Source organism: Xenopus laevis, chromosome 6L (assembly GCF_017654675.1).
Source record: "Xenopus laevis strain J_2021 chromosome 6L, Xenopus_laevis_v10.1, whole genome shotgun sequence".
Classification (NCBI taxonomy): domain Eukaryota; kingdom Metazoa; phylum Chordata; class Amphibia; order Anura; family Pipidae; genus Xenopus; species Xenopus laevis.
The window spans coordinates 92,022,124-92,046,709 of NC_054381.1; the positions used below are offsets into that span (position 1 = coordinate 92,022,124).

The following is a 24,586-nucleotide window of genomic DNA, read 5'->3' on the forward strand; positions in this document are numbered from 1 at the left end:
CACTGTGCAAAGCATTCAACACCACAAGGACATGCATGGGTGATAAGAAAAGTAAAGAGGGATGGGATTATGAGAACCGCAAAACCTACATTGCATAATGATGCTGTAATACCCTGAATGTGGGCTCTTTACAGTGTTTGACAAACAGAAAATGTCACTACTTTATCTTTATTCCACAGCACTGAATTTCTTGATTTTGACATTTTTTGCAGTGAGATTTGGGCACGCTTCCTGGCTTTCGAAAGTAATATTGGAGATTTAGCAAGTATACTGAAAGTGGAGAAAAGGAGATACACGGCATTCAAGGAGGAATACGAAGGGAAGGAGACAGCGCTGCATGTGGATAGATACAAGTTTATGGATTTGTACCCCTGCTCCACAAGTGAACTGAAAGCTTTTTGGATACAAGGTATGTCACAATCAGGGTTTGTACCAGCATACACCCATCCAGCATTTTCTCCATTATGGGAGTGATCGCTGCAAAGCAGGAGAAACTTTACTTTTGCACTGTTATACTGTGATGTTGCTTTCCCATTAGTGATGTGCGGGTCAAGAAAAACTCGCTCCCAATTCACGCCCTGCCTGCACCTGGCTTGCCCCACCTTTTTATAGACCTGCCCAGCCAATAAAGTCACAAAAGGGGAGGGGCAAGCAGACGAGTGCCTATAAAACCGGAAGTCAGCAAAGGTTCGCAGGTAGAAGAACCCGAACCTGCCAGCGACCCACAAATGGGGCAGTGAGGTCAGCCCTGAACCTGCGGGTATCAGGCCAGGCGCACATCACTATTTCCCATTGCCCGTAATACAGAGCACAGACACATTTATATCTTCCACTCTGTATATGTTTGCTTTGGGTGTTTGATTAACTAATGAGGAACATATATGGATAATTGCTGTGGATGGCTCTCAATATGCAGAATGATCACAGGTAAACATGCCTTTGCCTCACTCCTAATTTATTGATAGTAATGTCTCATTCTTATTTCTAGGATGTATCAAGAGCCAAACTGGCAGCACTTCTCCCCGACCCTGTGGTAGCTCCATCAATAGCCCCTTCTCTGAATGATGATGCTGGCCGAAAACCAGAGTACCCCAAACCCGATACAAGTCAGATGATCCTTTTCCAGCCCCGATATTTAGCTCGTAAGCCTTTATAAAACTGATTCACACTTTGTTCATCTAGATAACTGTCATATAACTGCTGATTGCTGGTTGTTTGCTAATTCATTTCTCTGGGGTGCCTTGGCTTCATATATACCTTGATCTGAACAGGACTGTGAAGCATTGGTCCAGTACCATTAAGAAATCCCATTCCCTTTCAATTTCATGGGGAGGAACAGAAATACCATGCAGATACCTGTGTGGTTATTTTTTTGCATTGGGGAATGGCCTTTCCTTTCAAAAATTGGGTTTGTTGAATGTCCATGAAAGCCAAAGGCAACTGCATATAATTTGAGTGAAGAACATCCAGTTTTACTTCCAACTAAAAACATGTTTTTCTGTTCTATAGCACCTGGACTCCATCCTGTTCCTGGTGGTGTATTCCCAGTCCCCCCCAGCTGCAGTGGTCTTAATGAAGCTGCTTCCTCCCCCCATTTGCTTCCAGGTTAATATGTAGTTATGTTTCTAGTTAACACTATGCAGTTGTTACCTTTCTTTTTAAAGGGCCAGCAGATGTGCTGCTTCCTGCAGCCAGCAGTGATGTCATCACAAGCAGTTCTTGACTTTGATGCTCCAGCTGGGCCACCGTCTCCTCCAATTGGCGTAGTGAATGTACAATGTGCAACTGAGTACAAGAGTACACATTACCCTGGAGCAGCACACTAGGAACAATGAAAGGACAGGGCTGCATAGTCAGAACCAAGAAGATAGATAGCTGCTTCTGTACATTTTGATGGCCCCCATCATTACTGGGACCAGGGCTGTCACGGGGCACCATGCAACAAAGTTAACAAGAGGACCCTCCTCCCCCAATTATCCCACTGGTCACCTGGAACCCCAGTGAAAATAATAAGACATGTTGAAGCATGGACACACCCCTGGAGCACCCTATACAAGCCATTATACTAAACCCTTACCCATATTCCACCCAAACACGATCCACTGTTTTGCAAGTATGCCCCTTTTATGACCCATTAAAGGAGAAGGAAAGGCAAAAATTAAGTAAGCCTTATCAGAGAGGCCTATATAAATGGCTTTATCTACCATAGGGCTGAATGCAGTACCACCCATTGGCAGCTCTGATTAGGACTCTGAATTAGGTGTCATTATATTGTCATAGGGAACCCCAAATGTTGCACTTGTACTAGCCCTGGAGGGACACAATTCCTGATAGCAGCAACAGGGAAAGTTTCTCAAAATTAGCCATTTTAAAACAAGTGATCCATAATTAAAACAAGTGATAAAACAAATGTCTAAGGCTTTTATGTCATATTGACATTTTTCGTCCGGCGTTGATCGGTCATTTGGTCGATCGGACAGGTTAAAAGATTTCTGTCGGCTGCCGATAATATCTCTGCATGTATTGTCGATCGTACGATTTTCAGTGGGAGACTGTCACTAGCTTTGTCAGACATAACTATCGTACGATTGCTGTCAGGGACAGAAATCGGCTGATCTGTTCTTTTACTACTTTATTTGATTGGAATGGTAAGACTTTGATCTGAATGGTTAGTGGTGGGTCGGGAGATGGGAAAGTCCGAACGTACGTTGATTTGTACGATAAGTTCTTTGCGTCTATGGCCAGCTTTAGTGTTTTGCGGGTCAGTCTATAAACTTAAGCTATAACCTATAAACTTAACCTATAAACTTAAGCTCGTAAAATGGAATTTAGCATTTAACTGCTGCAGGTGCTTTTTCTGCTGGGTGTGATATAGCTGTTGTCTTGCTAAGGAAGATAGGAGTTGGAGTTGAACATCACCTGGGTGATTGCAGACTGCAGATTGTAGGACAGAATGAGCCCCTTTTAATATGTGTGTATCTGTCTTTGCAGCAGTGGAAGAGGCAGTGAGGATCATTACTGGAAACCAGGCAGAGATTCGCAAAACACCACCGGCATCTCCAACGAGGACTCTGACGATGAAGAAGAGAAGGGCTCTGTGGTCCCTCCCGTCCATGACATATACAGAACCCGGCAGCAGAAGAGAATCCTGTATAGATTCTTTCTTAGAAATTTCAGAAAATACAAATTCCAAATGAGAAACTTTTTACTGAACATTTACACCATCAAACCTTGTGCTATAAGAACCTTCTATCGTTCCCAGCGTTTTGCAGACTAATCTGCGTAATCTACGGTACAACTCCGGAAATCAACTTCCTTTTTCTTCATCTGTATTTTTATGTGCAGCTGGAAACTGAACAGCTTTGGAATTGTAATAGTTTGGTTTTTTTAACTTATTTCTTCAGTTACAATTGTTGGCCAGTTTGCCTGGCCTTTTTCCTGCCTCTTTTATTTTATTGTCAGAAGAAGAAGGCAAATAAAAAAAAAAACTATATAAAATAAATAATGGAGACTTATTGAAAAAGTTTACAAAAACCAGGCAACCCTAAAAGTGACCTAATATTTACAATAGAGGCAAAAGTAAAAACGTACTATTCTAAGTATAGTACAGTATCCCTTTAACGATAGACTCAGGCCCTCTATTATCAGCCTTTTAGGCTCAGACAGGCCTGCTACTGAATCACTTTCCAGCAGAAAGTCTGACGTGTAAATGGGAGGAGCGTCTTATCCATGTTTAAAACTTTATTAGGAAAATGTAAAACTCTCTTTGCTAATGTCCTTTATTTTAGTATTAATGTTTGTTTTAAAAGCTCTACAAAGTTCCATGTTTCTAATCATCTAATGTCTAGTTCAGCTAAATATGTCACTATCTAATTATCTAATATAACTGTCTAATGAAAAACAGAAACAATGTTCATTTCTGTTCATTTTATTGGAAAAATAAAAAAAACAAATGGCACACTTTAGTTTAGGATTTAGTTTTGTCTTGTTAGTAGTCCCTGGCTAACAGCCATATGTACCTCTGTAGTAATTATGAGAACGAGAAAGACGGAATGTAGAGTTTTTCAAAATGAGCAGTGTTTGAGAGCATTGTAATATTTAATTCTGAGATTTCCATCACATTTGTATTAATACTGTCAAGAAAGAACACATCATGCGTGATTGACTTACCAATACTGAAGAGACCTGATATTCAATCCTGGGTGGTCCCAAAGGGTATATGCCTTGGGCTCCTGACATAAGGTGGACCCTAAATGATGAACTGGAACTGTAGTATTGCTACGAAGAGGAGCAAACTTACATGATAAATGCAATACATTTGCTTATATGTCTTTATGAGCGCTGCTTTTTTTTGCCTGGTACAGTTTCATGATGAAAACACAGCCAGCCTACTAATTCAGTCTAGTAAAGGCTATGGAAGTTTTCAAAACTCATATATTCTTCTTCAAGTATTTTATGACTTGTATGTCACACTCATTCATAGAGGAGTGATAAGGGAGGGGACATTCTTCTCTCCCTTAGGGGGAAATTTACTAAAGGGCGAAGTGGCTAACACTGGCGAAAATTCGCCAGTGTGACGTCCTTTCAGCACTTTGCTGATTTACTAATGGTAGCTGGTGTAATTTTGCTGGCGTAATTTCGCCAAGACGAAAGACTCTGGCACAACTTCGCACTCTAACGCCAGGCAAATTTTTTTTTTTTAGATTTTACTGAACGTTACCTCTATCGCCAGACTTGCCTTCGCCACCTGAGACCTGACGAAGTGCAATAGAGTAGATAGGAGTTCCTCAAAAAAAAGTTGAAAATTTTTCTAAGTCCCAAAAAACGCATATACGGCCATTGTACTTTAACTGCACGCCGTAATTTCGCCAGCGTTCAATACCCTGTGCGCAACTTCGTATCTTTGTGAATTAGCATTGTCCAGGCAAATTTACGTCTGGCGAAGTGTTGCGATGTGCGCAAAGCCAGCGCTGGCAAATTTTCGCCGGTTAGTGAATTTGCCCCCATAAATTGTTGTTTATATTGGCTTTTATGGATGTTAAACTTCTCAAATGAGAGAAAATATGTGGCTGTGCATATTGCAGAAATCAGTTATGCAAAATACAGTGTTAGAAACAATGTTAAATGTAGTAGTTAAATGCACACTAACTTCATAGTTACGAAGTTAAATTGGTTTTAAAAAAGACCAAAGTCCATCAAGTTGAACCTCTCCAAATGAAACCCAGCACACATTCTTACACTCACTCACACTGATCCCTCTAGACACTCGTATAAACTTCATATACCCATTTCTTCTCGTCTGAAGGGGTGGCCTCTGGTACGGTGATCCTCTTTATGGGTAAAAAGGTTCCCTGCTATTTGTCTATAATGTCCTCTAATGTACTTGTAAAGTGTAATCATGTCCCCTCGCAAGCGCCTTTTTTCCAGAGAAAACAACCCCAACCTTGACATTCTACCCTCATAATTTGTCTTCCATCCCTCTAACCAGTTTAGTTGCACATCTCTGCACTCTCTCCAGCTCATTTATATCCCTCTTAAAGACTGGAGTACTATTTTAAAATATATTTTTATACAGGTATAGGATCCCTTATCCGGAAACCCGATATCCAGAAAGCTCCGAATTACAGAATGGCTGTCTTCGAGAGACTCCAGTTTATCCAAATAATCCAAATTTTTTAAAATGATTTCCTTTTTCTCTGTAATAATAAAACAGTAGCTTGTACATGATCCCCACTAAGATATAATTAATCCTTATTGGAAGCAAAACCAGCCTATTGGGTTTATTTAATGTTTAAATGAATTTCTAGTAGACGTAAGGCATGAAGACCCAAATTACAGAAAGATCCGTTATCCGGAAAACCCCAGGTCCCGATCATTCTGGATAACAGGTCCCATACCTGTACTCAATATGTCCCTATATACAGAACGTATGCAATTACATAATGTACATATATGCTGCTTGTACCTAATGAACGCTTATTTATCCTTAGAACTGACATGGAGACAGAATTATCCACCAATATAGTAGGACCAGCGCCTGTGGCAATAAAGAGTTAAAAACCAATATGGTGCAGTATTTTTGATTCAAGTGGCATCACCCAGTGATCGTAGACTATAATGGGTGTCTATTCCTCCACCTTTCCTATTTGCTCCATGACTCAGATGAAAAAGGAAAACTGGTAAGTATGTATCCTTTTAAAACTCCTTCACCTTTAAGGGATTTGATCCACCAATAGCTAAAGTGCCTACTTACAGACTTATAGTTTCAATATAACACATAACCACATGTGGATGTAAGGTTATCGGCAGCCGTCCCCTCACCGAATAGTTAAATTGCCTACTTACAGACCAAAGGGTTAATTCAGCATATAGTCTTAACCGTACACAGATCCTCCTCCTGTTACACACGTCCCTCCGTTGTTTTGGTGCGAGGAGTAAAGGATTAAAAAGGAAAATAGTATAGTCCTGCTTTTATTTTAAAAAAACATAATAAAACCAATATTGCACTCACATGTATTTGTTAAAATCATCGCAGTTAGTCCATACAAGGTGCTGTGTCCCAATTCTGTGGTGCTGCCAGATTGTATATATCTCTGTCCACTTTCTTGGGAAAACTGCGACCCTAATCTCGTAGTCCTTGATCGCCTAACGTGTTTCGCCGATGGTCTCGGCTTCCTCAGAGGCATAAAAACCTGTACTGTTCTATTTTCCTTTTAAAATGTTATCCGCGTCGAGTTCCTCCTGTTTGTCCGGTCACTTCCGGTTCTCTGTTGCGCATAGCTTCCGGTTCACGAGGGCCAAGTTGCGGCAGTGTGTTGCCATGGCAACCCGATGTCATCTGAGTTGTCCGTGTGAACAGCCGCATCTCCCATCCTCTACACATTGATGCTGTGATGTCTCTTGTGGATATTGTCTCCTCTTTTTTCTCACAGTTATCTCCAGCAGGGGAAAAAGGGTGTCAGAGCTCCATATGCGAGTTATAGTTCTACAATAAACTCAAATTGCATCTCTATAGCATCAAATGTACAACATTGTTGCTTTTCTCAAGAATGGTCACATAGTTTGATTATCATATACAGGGTTACAAATAACACATATTTGATTTGTTGTACATTTCACTTGACAGTTAGTACAGTGTTACTTTTAATGCAGTGTTATTTTTAATGCAGTGTTATTTTTAAGGGGGCATTCAGTGGTGGTAAATTAACCCCTGTCTACTTCACTGTCAGTGAGGGTATAATGGTGAGGGGGTGGTCTATATATTATAATGTATATCATTATAAACTGATTAAACATATCTAGAAACCATATAATTGTGATTCTTTTAAAATATATATATATACTTCCTTTGTGTACATTAATTTCCATTACTTGTTTGTCCATTTCTTAATGTACACAAAGGAAGTATATATATATATTTTAAAAGAATATATATACTTCCTTTGTGTACATTAATTTCCATTACTTGTTTGTCCATTTCTTAATGTACACAAAGGAAGTATATATATATATTTTAAAAGAATCACAATTATATGGTTTCTAGATATGTTTAATCAGTTTATAATGATATACATTATAATATATAGACCACCCCCTCACCATTATACCCTCACTGACAGTGAAGTAGACAGGGGTTAATTTACCACCACTGAATGCCCCCTTAAAAATAACACTGCATTAAAAATAACACTGCATTAAAAGTAACACTGTACTAACTGTCAAGTGAAATGTACAACAAATCAAATATGTGTTATTTGTAACCCTGTATATGATAATCAAACTATGTGACCATTCTTGAGAAAAGCAACAATGTTGTACATTTGATGCTATAGAGATGCAATTTGAGTTTATTGTAGAACTATAACTCGCATATGGAGCTCTGACACCCTTTTTCCCCTGCTGGAGATAACTGTGAGAAAAAAGAGGAGACAATATCCACAAGAGACATCACAGCATCAATGTGTAGAGGATGGGAGATGCGGCTGTTCACACGGACAACTCAGATGACATCGGGTTGCCATGGCAACACACTGCCGCAACTTGGCCCTCGTGAACCGGAAGCTATGCGCAACAGAGAACCGGAAGTGACCGGACAAACAGGAGGAACTCGACGCGGATAACATTTTAAAAGGAAAATAGAACAGTACAGGTTTTTATGCCTCTGAGGAAGCCGAGACCATCGGCGAAACGCGTTAGGCGATCAAGGACTACGAGATTAGGGTCGCAGTATCCCCAAGAAAGTGGACAGAGATATATACAATCTGGCAGCACCACAGAATTGGGACACAGCACCTTGTATTAGAGTCCTGCAGCGGGTCGGGTACCCGCGGGTACCCGCGGGTTACCCGCAAAAACCTGCGGTACCTGGCGGGTTGTGCTGAGAAGTTCCAGGTGCGGGTATACCCGCGGGGCGGTGATTCTGAGGGTGTGCAGGTCCTGGGTCGGGCCGCGGATCTTCTCATTAACGATATTTGCACCTTTTTCTGGTCACGCCGTGTCCCGATGACGTCACTTCCGGTTTACAATGAATGTACTTCCTGTTTTACTTCTTTTTTCCTTATCATATCGACTTCTGATAATGTCACTTCCGGTTTCTAATGACAGCACTTCCTGATTCTTGATGGTCAGCGGGTCGCGGGTCCGGGTTGCGGATAAGGTACTTGCGGGTCGGGTCGGGTAGCGGGTTCAAGCGGGTAAGAATGCGGGTTGCGGGTCCGGGTTGCGGGTGCGGGTTGCGGGTACGGGTCGGGTACGGGTCCCAAAAAATGGACCCGCGCAGGACTCTACCTTGTATGGACTAACTGCGATGATTTTAACAAATACATGTGAGTGCAATATTGGTTTTATTATGTTTTTTTAAAATAAAAGCAGGACTATACTATTTTCCTTTTTAATCCTTTACTCCTCGCACCAAAACAACGGAGGGACGTGTGTAACAGGAGGAGAATTCTAATGTACAACTGGTCTCTGCGCTCCAAGCTACATACACATATTTAGCACTTCTGTGCAGGTATTTAATCTAGGCAGTATCCTTTATTCTTTTGAATGGTCTTTATTTATATGATCTCATAACACATGGGTACAATTATAATATACGTATAAACTGATGCCAATGGTTTCCACTATGTCTTTGAAATAAATAAATAAATTGTACAGTCCTTCAGAAACCCACTTGTAAATTTCCCAATAACTAATGAATTATACAGATATTTTTTATGCTAACCCTGATAAATCAGGAATGAGTCCCAACATACTTGGTGCATACCAATGTGATAGGCTCATACTTATAGCAAAAGACAAGATGTTTCCCAGATAGACAGGGAAATTAATAGGAATTGGTTATATAGCCCCACTAACCACACAGGTTGGAAGACAATTATGCTAAAAGCAATATTACTCAGACTGAACCATTTAGGAAAAGGGTTTGACACCTCTTGCTGCTGATATTTCAATGCATCTACCAGTCTTTAGAATGTCTTTAGTATGCAGTGTACCAATGTATCTGTGTGCTTTGCAAATAGCTTTGTGTAGACAGAGATTACAGTATATATATATATATATATATATATATATATATAATATATATATATATATATATATATATATATATATATATATATATATATATATATATATATATATATATATAGAGTCAAATGTAGAGGATAGCGGCACTCACAGGATTTGCGACAGATTCAAGGTTGGAAAAAATCTTTATTGAAGCTCAACGTTTCGATCCCCCACAGGGATCTTCGTCAGGAGGAAAAAACAAACAAACATGTTTGTTTGTTTTTTCCTCCTGACGAAGATCCCTGTGGGGGATCGAAACGTTGAGCTTCAATAAAGATTTTTTCCAACCTTGAATCTGTCGCAAATCCTGTGAGTGCCGCTATCCTCTACATTTGACTCTATTACATACCGGCAGGCACCCAGGTCTTTAACAATGGAAACGGTGTGCACCTTGGGACAGTGTATATATATATATATATATATATATATATATATATATATATATATATATATATATATATATATTGTTTTAGACCATCTCCAACTCTATCTACTTTCTATGCTACTATTTCAGCTCTTATATTCACAGTATATTAATTCAAAGTATGAACAGTTAATATAATATTTGGTTGTAAAACCAATCAAGAGAAAAATTACCACAAAATTAACACAAATAAAGGTCATGATCTAAAGTGTAAAAGTGTATATTCCTTGGGTTAGGATAACAGTCCCAAATCTGTTTATTTTAAACTGTTCCCCTAATAAATGATCGTTAAATTATTTAATTTGCAGGAACTTTCAATTCACTTAGGGCACCTGATTGTCTGACATGGTGGGATGGCCGAGATCCTACAGTGGAGACCAAATAACTATTGGACAGCTGAAGGTGGGGATAGTACATAGACAGGGTACCATAACTGCCTTTTTGTTGGTTAACAGTGGATTTGTTGTATATAATGTGTGTGTTCATTGGATACACCTATGTTACAGTGCTGTGAAATATGTTGAAATATGTTGGCGCTTTTTAAACATGTCTTAATAATTTTAAGTACTTAGGTCTGTCCCTCTGGCTCATATAAGGCACTGTGCTCACACACAAACCATGGCATATAAGATATATCAGCCAATAAATGTAGCTTATAGCGTACATTCACACTGCTTCCTGTTACATTGAGAGCTGCATTATTTCCTGTTATATGATTTCTGAGAGAGCGCACAGATCATCCCATAATGGTGGCTCAAGTTATAAGATGTTTAATGGCCATCATAACTGATGTATGTATGGCAATTTGGTAAGATTGTTCAATAGGGCAACTATTATAATATAAATGATGTGAGGGTTAAGTTTTTGTTTTGTATTTATAGTATTCCTTTAAGATTTTATTAACTCAAAACAACAATGGCGACAGAGTGAGTTGATGCCTTGCTGATCAAAATCACTGAACACTGGCAAACTTCTGACAAGTGATTGCACCTGCAACTGCCGCCAATTACAGTAGAAGTGTATGAGGCCAATTTTGTAAACTACTGGCAATCTTCCTTTCTGCCATAGTCCTAATGACATAGAGTCTCATAATCTCACAAGTTTGAACACCCTAACTACAAAGAAAGGCTCCATCATCATAGATCATAAATCAATTCTGTGTCTCCCTGTATAGCTTCTTTGGAAGAATGACATTCCTTCACGTGGTGTTGTAGACAATGAGAAGACTCTTTTGAAATGAGTATCAAAGGCATTATCGAAAACATAAATATGTTTAAGAACTCAGAGAGTGGATTTTCCATCCTTTATTTCCACCAAGCATCTGTCCCAGGGTATACTGGCAAGTTCAGCTCAAATTTCTTCATGCAATTGTAGGGACCCCTACTGGGTAATCTGCCCTGCAGCTTTAAGGCCCCCACCTTTTTCTTAGAGTGATCTGCCAGGAGAGAATGACACTCCCCTGCTACACTGCTATATAGTGTGTGTAGGGAGTGGCCACTTCCTCTTTGGCCTGTGGATGGTGATCCAGCTGGGTGTGCTCAGGGGAGCCTGGGCACAGCTAGGCCCAGAAAGGCCCATGTGCTTTGGAAGAAGAAGTCGGGGACCAGGTAACCCCGTGAATGAGGAATAGTTGCACTAGGGCAGACTTGTTATAGTCTCTCTAGGAGAGAAAGGCAGAGAGGTGAGAGAGAAAGAGCAGCTGAAGCTCCAACAAGGATTTGCAGTAAGGGAGGAGCTTCCCAGAGGCTTTATGTGTTGCCTCCAGTCAGGGACCTCAGTGAAGAGGGACTGTAGGGTAGAAGCTGCTTTCCTGACAACTTCCAGGAGGGAATGTGTGTGAATACTGCAAATGCCTAATGGAGACCTTTCCTCTGTGAGAAATGCCTAATGCCTGCAGCTCTGTGTGAGAAATGTGCTATTGCCTCAGCTCCTGTGTGAGTACTAAACCTGTGGTCACTTGCCTCGTGCATAGTTAAATAAACCGTTTTCTGTTTTACTGCAAGAACCTCCTGGCGCCCATCTTTTGTTGTATGCACAGTAGCCTGGGGGGATGTAGTTGCACTACACCATAGAGGGAACACTTCCACATGGCGAAGGCCCTGACCCTGTTGTGTGAAGTCGCGTGTAACCCATGCTTCTACTGCTAGCTGGACAGTTTAACTATTTGTGTGCTATGCAGCCCAAATAGGTGTTACACAATGAAGTGATGTTTTCCAGTAAACTGCAGAGCACACTTCTTAGGCACTGCCAAAGAGATCTCTGGATAGATACCTTCTGGATTTCAAGCATCTGCATCCCAGCCTGAAATAGATAAACTGGCTTTATTTCAACAGGTAGTTGAATCATACTAGATAACTATTCTCATTCTCTTAACTACAACTCCTAGAATTTCCCCACCCAGTTAAAGAGAAAAAAAGACTCTGATTCACAACTGTTTACTGACACTCTAAGCTCAAACAGTCATGCAGAGTGATAGATTTGTGGACTTGAAGTCCTTCTGCTTTTCAGAGAATCCACACACTATTGACTATGTAAAGCAGAGGAATATAAAGTCGCAGAATCTATCAGTTCACAGTAGAACAAGGTGAGGGAGGCGTTACATAATTTTGTCAGTCAAAGGAGGATTGGGGAACAGTTCTTTCAAATCAAAGATAGACTGTCATAGTTTCCATTCAATGTGAAGAATCATGTACAAAATGCATTTATATTTAAAATGGTTAGATAGTGTCAATTCACCTTTTCTACATAAGCCCAACCAAATAATTGCATGTCAAAATGTGGGGTATTGCGTTAGAGTTAGCAGAGGGTCAGGTACCTGTGAAATATCTGCAAAACAATCAGGATTAATGTGGGAAAACCCAGATGTTCTGACTGTGCAGATGTTCTGAGGTAGTCAGGTAGGATGCAGGTGTTATAGCTATAACACTTTTAAAAACTAGAGAGGTACATTTCCTGAAGAAAATGTGAGTGGTGCTTGCCGTGGCAAAACTCAGGCCCCCCATATATGTTGGGTGTCTTGCCCAGTCGCCCCTGGTGCCTAGAGAGTACACAAAGTCGGTAGAATCCGGATTAAACCGGTGAAATTTAAAGCCAACCAAATTTTACCATTGAAATCAATCCAAACAAACTGGCTATTTTTGGCTCCGCCCACTTTTAAAAATTTGCAACCCAGTCACCAAATGGACCAAGTTTGAGCACTCTTACATTAACAGTGTAAGAATGACAGGAATTTAAATATTCCCATTGAATAGCGTTAGGTAAAATTTGATTGGCTGTCTTAAGCTCCGCCCATTTTTCTGAATTTTAACCCCAGTTACCTAGTCATGGTCAGTGCCAAGTTTGGGGCCTCCGGTTTTAAAACTGTGAGAACGGCGGTAATCAAAAATTTTACATTGAAGTCAATAGGTGAAAACGGATTGGCTGTTTATGGCTCCACCCACTTTTCCTAAATTTTGACCGCAGTCACCCAGTGAGTAATTGAGCCAAGTTTGGTACACCTAGCATTTAAACCGTGATAATAGCAGCAGTTTATCATTTTTCATTAAGGTCAAAGGCTGAAATCTGATTGGCTGTTGTTGCCCCGCCCCTTTTTTTCCTAATTGTGAACCACAGTCACTCAGTGACTAACATACCAAAGTTTGGGAATGCTGTCATTTAATGTGTAAAAATGGCAGCATTTCTATTTTTTTCTATTGAAAATCAATGAATGAAATTTGATTGGTTGTTGGTGGCTCCGCCCACTTTTTCTAAACTTGAAGTGGAAACCCCCAGCGACCACATTTGTGATATTCAAGGTCCCTGACATCAATACTGAGAGAATGGCAGCCTTCTTAATTTTTCCCATTAAAACCAATCAAAGAAATCTGATTGGTTGGTTTTGGCTCCACCCACTTTTCTTAATTTTAATCCCAGTCCCCCCAGTGACCAACTGTGCCAACTTTGAGGAGGCTGCCATTAACCGTCTAAGAGCGGCAGCAGTTTAAAATTTTCCTATTTAATTGAATGGCTGAAATTTGATTGGCTGTTGTAGACTCCGCCCACTTTTTGTAAATTTTGGCCGCAGTCACCCAGTGACCCACGGTGCCAAGTTTGGGAGCTCTGGCTTTATTACTGTGAGAATTACAGCTGTTTACATTTTCTCATTGAAGTCAATAGGGAAAATCTGATTGGTTGTTTGCGGCTCCGCTCACTTTTTTGGGTCCCCAAAATAGGACAGAAAAGTCACAACACCCCATTCCCGAATAAGCTGAACGGTTTGACACCTCATTCATGGGTCTGCGACAAACTAATTATTTGATAAATTCCCCATTATAAGTCAATGGGGCAAATTTGGGGACCTCTCCTGCCCCGGGGGTAAAACTTATACCCTCGTGTGGGGTATCATCTGACACAGGTCGCAAACCTCTTCAAATGTGGTAAATTTAACGTTTCTACAAGATTCCCTCTCTGCGCTAGAATCCGTCAAAAGTTGGCCTCAATGTTAATCTATGGGACTTTTCGGGGTGGTTAATTGCCCCCGCAAGGGGCAATTAACCACCCACCCCTTAGAAAAGTCATACCACCCCATTCCCGATTAAGCCGCACGATTTGACACCTCATTCATGGGTCTAGGACAAACGGTGCGGGACTAGTTACGCGCCAAACTTTCATACGGAAGAAGAATAAAAATAAGTTTGCAAGATAACAGTAGTGATGCTTTGCTTCGCAAGCACCACTAAACAAGATAACAGTAGTGATGCTTTGCTTCGCAAGCACCACTAAATAAGTTTGCAAGATAACAGTAGTGATGCTTTGCTTCGCAAGCACCACTAATTAGTGATGGCACTTCAAGCTCCTGTGTCCTTCCTGCTACTGATACTGATGTCACTTCCAACTTTCGGAAAGGGGGGCTTAAATAGATTTGTGCAGCTTAAAGGCTAATCAGTGCTACCCAAAAAGAAGAAAATAAAAGGCAGATTGCACACACCCCTATATTTAGGCGTGGTTCACCTTTAAGGTAAGTTTTAGTATGTAATAGTATGGCAAATTCTAAGCAACTTTTCGATTGGTTTTCATTATTTATTTTTTATAATTATTTGCCTTTTTCTTCTGATTCTTTGCAGCTTTCATATGGGCGTCGCTGACCCCTTCTAAAAAGCAAATGCTCTGTAAGGCTACAAATGTTTTGGTATTGCTACTTTTTATTTCTCATCTTTCTAGTAAGGGCATCTTCTATTCATATTCCAGTCTCTTATTCAAATTAATAAATGGTTGCTAGGGTAATTTGGACCCTAGTTACCAGATTGTTATAATATAATAATGCAAACTGGAGAGCTGCTGAATAAAAAGGTGAAATAACTCAAAAACATTAGATTTTAAAAAATGAAAACCAATTACAAATTGTCTCAGAATATCCCTCTCTACACCATACTAAAAGTTATCTCAAAGGGGAACAACCCCTTTAAGCACATGCCAGATCAGGTATGCCTGGGTGTACCTGACATCCATTGGATGCATGGTCCTAAATGTCTACACTTTTTTTAATACTTTTAAGATCATTTGGGGGATCCCTTAAAAAAAGTAAGATGTTTGTGACCTAGTAATAACTCTGATTTCCCACATAGCAAGAATAAAAATACTGCATAAAATGTATTATATGTATTAAATGTATTATATACAGTGCAAAAACCCACAGAAACACACTTAACATTACATCGTTATGTACTTTCAGTCTGGGGTCTCCATTACACTCTTATTTTGAGCTTCTGTTTTGGAAGGTATGAGATATTTGCAGCATGCACAAATGAAAGAAAGAAGGAATTAGCACCCCCCATTTTTTCTGGGATTGTGCTGATCGGTCCTCTAAATTCATCCTATCTTTTCTTTTGTAAGTGCATATCCAGATGCGGCTAAACAGACCCGTTTCATGTTTTCAGATGACATCATGTCTACAGTTTCTTGTCTCAGACCCCTTGATTCTCAAGCCTCTCATGTGATGAAGAGATAGCAGCAAACATTCCTAAATACTGATCACGGAAGAAGGTCTGGAATTGGAGTGTAATGACTAATTTGACTGTAGTAGTTAGCTGGTATGACAGGTAACAATAAGGCAGAGAAAATTGGTGAACTACCTGTCATATTTATCTACTGCACTGTAAAACTAATTGATACTGCATCCTAGTCTGCCTAAAATGCTTATTTAAGGCCATATGCATTTCAAACACACATCATTTGTATTTTACATACAGTGTCAGACTGGCCCACCGGGATACCAGGAAAACTCCCTGTGGGCCCAGGTGTCCATGGGCCTTCATGCTGCTACAGAATGACTCAATTGACTCCATTTTATCAAAATAATGCAAATTCTTTTTAAAAAAATGGATTTCTTTTTTCTCTGTAATAATAATAAAACAGAGCCTTGTACTTGATACAATTATGAACTACATCTAATTAATCCTTTTGGAAGCAAAAACAGCCTATAGATTGGCAGTTTTAGATGGGGTTGATCTCTCTAACAGCTGGGAGACCAGTTTCTCTAGTAGTGGTGGGGAGGAGCGCAGAGTCAGGCCTAAACAGATTGTGGTTGTAGGGGATTCAATTATTAGGAAAGTGGAGAGGGTAATATGTCATCCGGATCTCTAAAACTAAACAGTTTGCTGTCTTCCTGGTGCAAAAGTTCGTCATGTGGTTGATTGGGTTGAGTGGACCCACTTAGCTACGGTTACAGATAAATAGAAACATTGGGAGAAAATAAGTATTCCCCCAAATATCTCCCGATCTTCTGAACCATAGCCCATAAATAAATATATATATATAGCAGCATATAAAACTGCACTCACAGGACTGAAAAAAAGTGGACTGATGACTCAAAGCAAGTGAAAAAAAAATATCTATAAATATGGTGAAAACATAGTCAACAAAGAAAAACTTCAACTGTGTTTGTCTTTAATTCTGTAGCTTTTTTGAGTAAATATTTGAGTAACAAGGGCCTATTATAGGTAACACACTATTTCCCATTCATTTCCCCATATGATTATTAACCCACAGTTCATAATATTGCAACATAAACAAAAGACAGGCCATAATTTAAACCAATAATGGCAGTGTAACTACTTGGGTCAGGATCAATGGCAACGATCATGGGAATGTGATCAGAGAGAGAGAGAGGCAATACAATGGCATTTAGTTGGAGTCAAATTTCTATGTTTTAATTAACAAATCTCAAGTAACCTCTGTCAATCATAATTTATTTATTTTGTGGTGGATAGTCTATGGCATTGGCTAGCATGTATCGTGCAGTAGAGTGTTTAAAGGGTTTTTTTCCAGCTAACTTTTAGTATGTTATAAAATGGTCAATTCTAAGCAACTTTTCAATTGGTCATCATTATTCATTTCTTAAAGTTTTTTAATTATTTGCCTTCTTATTCTGACACTTTGAAATGAGCAACATATACTGTACAGGTGTTGCCCATGACAAAAAATTTAGCTGGGAAAACATATAGAAAAGCTGATTGGACCGATGTTAACTAACAATCGAATTATGATTTTTTTCCCCATGAATCTCTAAAATTTAGTGTTTTTCTCATATATTTTTTACCTGTATTTATTATTTAGGAAGTGTGATATATAGGGAATTTCTGCAAAACATATTAAATATTATGACATTTCAATATATTAGCATTTGATTTGTTAATGTTTTATGTGAAATACAATAACATGATGCTATCACAATACATAGGGCATATGAGGTACTGAATCCACTATATTGGGATTTGCCAAATATATCTATAATTTCTCTATGTGATTTAGTTTAAGACAATTGAAAATACAACGTTGACGCCATGAAGCCTTTTATTGCAACCAAACACAAAAGCCTCATACAGCACACAACAGCATACAGTTGCTGAATAAAAAATGATGTGCTTTGATTCTTTTTGGATTTTATTTAAGTTTAAATATGAAAATTAGGATTGCATTCATTCTGATCCGTTATCCAGAAACCCGTTATTCTGAAAACTCTGATTTACGGAAAGGCCTTCTCGCATAGACTAATTTTTATCCAAATACTCCAAATTTTTAAAATGATTTCCCTTTTCTCTGTAATAATAAGTAGCTTGTACTTGATCCCAAATAAGATTAATTTTCATTGGAGACAAATACAGGCTATTGGGTTTACATGTTCTTTTAATAGACATAAGGTATGAAGTTCCAAATTATAGAAAGTTCCATTACCCAGAAATCCCCAGGTCCTGAGCATTCAGGATAACAGGTTCCATACCTGTATTCAGAAAAATCTGTGGTACAATATTCGATATATATATAAAAAAGGATGGATTTAGTGCTTTTCTAGCATTTATCAGTTATATATCATCTTTGGTTGGTTTTGCAAAATCATTTAATGTTGTGCCTAATTCATACTGATGTTACATCTTTCCATTACCCAAACTTATTTCTGCAGAAAGGCTTTTTGGAATAATGAAACATTATATAAAAATAATATATAGAAAATCAGTGACAAGTATGAACATTACTCATATCATACTTTGCAGCCAACTTTGACATTATATTCAGATTTGGTGGCTGGCAGAGATGAGGAGAGAGTGGGAAATACTGCTATTTAGAACCAAAATTCTTTGTAATTCATACTCGAATAATATTTTTAGGTGTTGGTATATAGGGATGCAGCAAACCATTTGGTATAGTTGTTATGCTTCATTACACTAGCAAGCCAAGGAATCAGTAGCTTTTGTAGGACTTTTTCTCACATATAATTAACTCATTGAAACATCTATTTTTCCCCTTTTAGGCTTAGGTTATACCATGGCTTCTACTGGAAACATTTCTTTTTTTAGGCGACTTCTTAATCCTTTTAGAAAAACATGTATCATACAAATATTAAATTTTTTTCCACAGAATAATAAAAACAGAAAACAGACCAGCACGGATAATTCTGAAGTAACTGTACAAGTTTGCAGCAAAGAAGAAGAGATCAATAAAGTCTCAACCACCTGTATAAAAGAGAAAGAGAGACATGAACCCTCTGTTACTTGCATACCAGAGCAGGAAATTAGCAAGGACACTACAAATGAGACCTGGATCCCTGAACTCAATCTGAAGCAGCAGCATAAAAAGGTGCTGCAGGGTACTGAATGGCTAGATGACGAAATAATTGATGCAGCTCAGAACCTGCTAAGAAAGCAGTTTAATTGTGAGGGACTTCAAAGCAGCCTACTTTGTCAAATGCAATTTTATCCTGTTTATGGACTGTCCGTACAGATTCATTATGACATGAACCATTGGTTGACAAGCTGCTTAAAACAACATCACGTGGAGATTGCAGACAGTTTAGGAAGACGTTACCTTACTGATGCAATTAAGAAACAAATAAGAGAATGCTATGGAGGAGCAGTGACGTCTGATCCTGTACAAATGACAATAATACTTGATGTTGATCAACAACCAAACTCTTTTGATTGTGGGGTGTATGCTATTGCCAACGCATTTGAGTTCCTATCCAATAGAAACCCAAGCTGCAAATACAATCAGACGAAAATGAGGAGACACCTCATTTATTTTTTAGAGAAGGGAAGGTTTACTGCATTCCCCAAAAGAATAGACGAAAAGCATAATAATTCAGAAATCCCTGTATTATATAATATGCTTAACAAGAAGGAAAGGGATGGTATATCCACAAATTCCCATGCGGTTACAAAAACCTTAATCCAGCTCAACATTAATTGGAACCATAAGGAAGAAAAGAATTGGAACAGGAACGATGACTGGATCCCTGAACTCAATCTGAAGCAGCAGCATAAAAAGGTGCTGCAGGGTACTGAATGGCTAGATGACGAAATAATTGATGCAGCTCAAAACCTGCTAAGAAAGCAGTTTAATTGTGAGGGACTTCAAAGCAGCCTACTTTGTCAAATGCAATTTTATCCTGTTTATGGACCGTCCGTACAGATTCATTATGACATGAACCATTGGTTGACAAGCTGCTTAAAACAACATCACGTGGAGATAGCAGACAGTTTAGGAAGACGTTACCTTACTGATGCAATGAAGAAACAAATAAGAGAATGTTATGGAGGAGCAGTGATGTCTGATCCTGTACAAATGACAATTATACTTGATGTTGTTTGACAACCATGTTGTTCGACATACCACCACAGTCATGACTGTGGGGTATATGCTATTGCTAACGCATATGAGTTCCTTGCCAATGGAAACCCAAGCTGCAAATACAATAATAAGGAAATGAGAAAACACCTCAGTCATTGTTTTGAGAGGAGAGAAATAACTGCATTCCCTAAAATAGCTTGCCATGGAACATTAGCTATAATAAAAGGAGAGAAAATATAAGGAATGTATGGTGAAGACCAGCCAATCAATATATTCTCCCAGGGACACTTCAGACGGAATACTAAGAGAAAACTTTCAGCTGGAAATTGGATAGAGCTTCATAGAGGAATGAACTAAATGTTATGGGGCTCAATAGAAGAATGTAAAAATCTTAAATAAACTCTAATAAAAATCTAAGTGTGTAATTTTGCTTCTATTCAATATGGATGTGATATAGACATGATCCATTATGTTGAACATGAGTGAGTAATGGCATGAATCAAGAGAGTGCCTGCATGTGCATGGGATTCTGACAGTATCTAAAGAATGGCATGCTGGTAACCCCTAAAATGCTTAAGGTGCAGTCCCCAGTAGAGATGCCACCACCCAATTGCTGCCTTAGGCCATAACCTTTGTGGTCTGCCCACAAATCAGGGCTTGAAAATGGCTTCTCACTTTTGTTTCTGGGAGGTAGGTGTCTGTGTGTCTTAATCAATACATTTGGTAAAAAAAAGCCTACAGTCTACAAAAGGAAGTCAGTTTGAGGCTCCAATGTATGAAATATATATATGAAATACCAAATTCATTCAAATTATCACTTTTAAAAAATAAATAAATAAAATTTAACAAAGGTATATTTGGATTGTTTGAGCCTTCTTTCACTTGTAAAGCAACAGTCCACTCTTACTTTATGGCTGAGATTCTTCTGTTAACAGAGCAATCTCACACATTTAAAGGATTCTATGCTGTCTAGCAGCAGTCCTGTCCTGATTTGTGACAAATGAGGAAAAAACTAATGAAGGTTTCCTTCCTAATAGTCCCAATTCCAGTAATACAACTAACGATGCATGGTTCAAGAGTAGATTCAAAAGAGACTAGAACATGTAATGATAAACACATGTCCTGAACCGGATGGTATTCATCGCAGAATACTAAACGTGCTTAGCTCTGTGATTGCCAAACCTCTTTACTTAATTTTTCAGGATTCATTGAGGTCTGGTATAGTGCCAAGAGACTGGCGTATTGCTAAAGGGGTGCCTCTATTCAAAAAGGATCCCGTTCTCAGCCTCAAAACTATAGGCCGGTTAGTTTGACATCAGTGGTAGGAAAGCTTTTCAAAAAGGTATTAAGGGATAAGATACTGGACTTTATCTCAAAATACTATGAGTTTGTGCCAGCATGGTTTTATGTGCAACAGATCTTGCCAGATTAATTTAATTGCCGTTTACTCAGGGAAGGCTTTGCTTACTATTGGCCTGGAAGATAGTATTTGTACAGGTATGGGACCCATTATCCAGATGATTTTCTAGTAGGCTTAAGGTATGAAGATGCAAATTATGGAAAGATTATGATCCAAATTATAGAAAGCCCCAGGTCCCGAGCATTCTAGATAACAGATACCATACCTGCACTTGGATAGAGAACTGAAGGATAAATTACAGAGTGGTGATGAATGGAATTAATAAATTAATGAGAAATTTTCAGATTTTAGTAAATAATCCAATAAATATTTACAAGATTTTCTAGTAGACATAATGTATGAAGATCCAAATTGCAGTAAAAGGAAAGGCACACATAGGCTAGCTGTGGGATTGTCAATATAGTGTCCCCTGATTTAAATGACCACTAGCAGGGTGTGGCCTCAAGCCCATGAAATTGAATGACACTGATACAACTGATCATATTGCTTCTTGGTTGAATGGATTATTTGGGGAATAATCTGTCCATACAGTTTCAGATCAACTGGCCTCTGCAAGTGTCATTTAAATTACTGTATATAGAGATTAGCGAACACAGCTTTTTGCTTTGGTCTTAGTGCAATGACACAGGTTGATTGACAGTTAATTATGGCAACACATCGTCTTTTCGTTTACCGACGAACAACAAACAATCATTGCAATAGATTTGTTTATGGATTCAAGGCATAAAGCTGCAATTGCTATAATTTTACTCACATTAAGGTTAACCATGGAAGAAGGTGGCAACAGGAATGCGACAGCAATGGCCAAAGCAGAAATGGTGTACATGGTCTCCATGTTCCAGGGGAAGGATTATGATTGAAGGAGGCACAGTACTCTAGGCCAAACAGTAGGAAAAATGGCATACTTGAAATGGTGATAGAAAGTCTCCAAAGAAAATTTGGTGTTGAGACATCCAAGGACCAGCTAAGAAAGCAGTGGTCTGACTTGAAACTTCGAGAATCTGAGCAACTAACCAGCATCATAAAGATTATTAAAAAGAGTAAGTACTTAATATATCTCACAGTAGTCATAGTACTATGAGTGTTCTGTGTGCACTTGTATGCATCATTTATATTTTCCTATTTATATATATATATATATATATATATATATATATATATATATATATATATATATATATATATATATATATATATATATATATATATTATTTTTTTTTTTTAATAGAGGTGAAACTGAGAACATTTCGCTTGAACAGGAAAAAAAGGGCTGTATCTTCTGTCGTTTTTGAAGATGAACACTCAGATGTGGAGGAGCCTGCTAACACCCCTGAACCAGCTATCACACCTGAACCAGCTGAGAGCCCAGAGCATACTGCCACCACTGAGGCTGCTTACACCGCTGCAGTTGCTGACAGGTCTGACAGGTCTGAGTATGGTGCCACCCATGATCTTTTTCCTGAGGTTGGGCCTTTCAACACATTTTATCCAAGTAGCCCAAGTGCCCTGGTTACTAGTACTGGTAAGTTAAAATACCTAATATGGTGTGAGCATTCTTTAAACTCCTCAAAACACAACATAGGTAATCTCATCATGTTTTTTCTCCACAGAGGATTCAGATGATATGCGCTTTTTGATGGAATTCAAAGCTGATCCACAGAAGGAAACATCTGAGCACTTCACTGGCAAAACCAAAAATATTTTGAACGATATTGAGAAATGCAAACAGGCAATATGTAACCATTAAAAATGAAATATCTGTTATAGAAGATATGGTCGATAGTCTCTGCGATGATATTGTTAATGAAATGTTCCTTTGTTTATTCCCATTTCATGTTTGAATAGTCCTTTAGAACATAGTACATTTTCTATGTGTGTTTTTGTTGTTATGCTACACAAATTTTCTTGACCAAATCAGAGGATGGCTACTCTTTTTTTCAGTAACAAGCTTTGCAATATTGGAATATGAAACTTTTGTTTTTAAAAAGAAATACATATAATAATGTGTCATTTTTCTTCTACAACATCATTTTTAAACTGTATGGCCATAGGGCATCAGAAAATGACCACTCTCTTTTTAGTAACAAGCTTTGCAATACTGTATTTGCATGTGCACCATTACTTTTTAAAAAGAAATACATATAATAATGTTTGATTTTTCTTCTAAATAGTACACATAGTATATTTTCTATATGCTGCTGTGATTTCAGCACTTTTGGTTTTTTATATGGCCAAATAAATGTGGTTTTGAGAAGTGTTTCTGTGTTCTCTTTTTTTATGTATCGACTGCTATAGTTTCTTGACAAACATGGGTACGACCTGCCAGTCCAAATACAGGCATGCACAGTGAACGATTGTTTAACCATGATGAACTGTTCGCTCCATACAATGATGGATTTCATCGGTTCACAATTAAAATTTTTAAAGCTGACGACAGTTGGGCCGATTTTATCGGAACTATCCGGTCGTCTATAGCCACCTTAACTGTATGATGACAAAAATCTCTAATAGCTGCACCAGCATCATTAAAGTGGTTGTTCAAGTTTAAATTAACTTTTAGTCTGATGTAGAGAGTGATATTCTGAGACAATTTGCAATTGGTTTTAATTTTTTTAATTCAAACTTCTAATTCAAAAAGACCAACAGAAATTAAGGTTTTTTTGTTTGCCGAATTGGTCCATTTTCATTCGAGTAGGTCCGTATTTGGCCAAATTCAAATTGTATGAATCAAATTATTAGCGCATTTGATCGAATTCGATTAGAAGTTTTTCCAAAAAAAACCTTAGATTTGATAAGGTCCACCAATTGACTCTAGGAGGCCCCCCATAGGCTAAAACAGCAATTCAGCAGGTTTTAGATGGCAAATGGGCGAAGTCAAATTTTTAAGGTTTTTTTTTTCAAATTGAATCAAATTCGGACTATTCCCATAGTCGAAGTATACAAAAAATAGCTTGAAATTAGATTTTTTTTCATTTGAAAATTCAGATGTTGTAAACCTGAATGTGTTGCCTTACAGAGGATTTTTTTCTAAATGGGGTCAGTGACCCCCATATGAAAGTTGGAACTAGTCA

General features: G+C 38.5%; 1 long non-coding RNA gene and 1 pseudogene across 2 annotated transcripts; one reads left to right on the plus strand and one right to left on the minus strand.

Moving 5' to 3' along the window:
* The first annotated feature begins 211 nt into the window (after nucleotides 1–211).
* Nucleotides 212–3,996, plus strand: LOC108718732. Of its 2 annotated transcripts, none has more exons than XR_001936056.2 (4): nucleotides 212–409; nucleotides 989–1,142; nucleotides 1,510–1,605; nucleotides 2,992–3,996. It is a non-coding gene; the product is annotated as an uncharacterized LOC108718732 (long non-coding RNA). The 2 variants fall into 2 exon arrangements; XR_005962049.1 differs by having other exon boundaries at nucleotides 989–1,106.
* A 7,279-nt stretch (nucleotides 3,997–11,275) lies between these two features.
* The window catches only part of LOC121394468, a 36,443-nt pseudogene continuing 23,132 nt past the window's right edge, over nucleotides 11,276–24,586 (minus strand).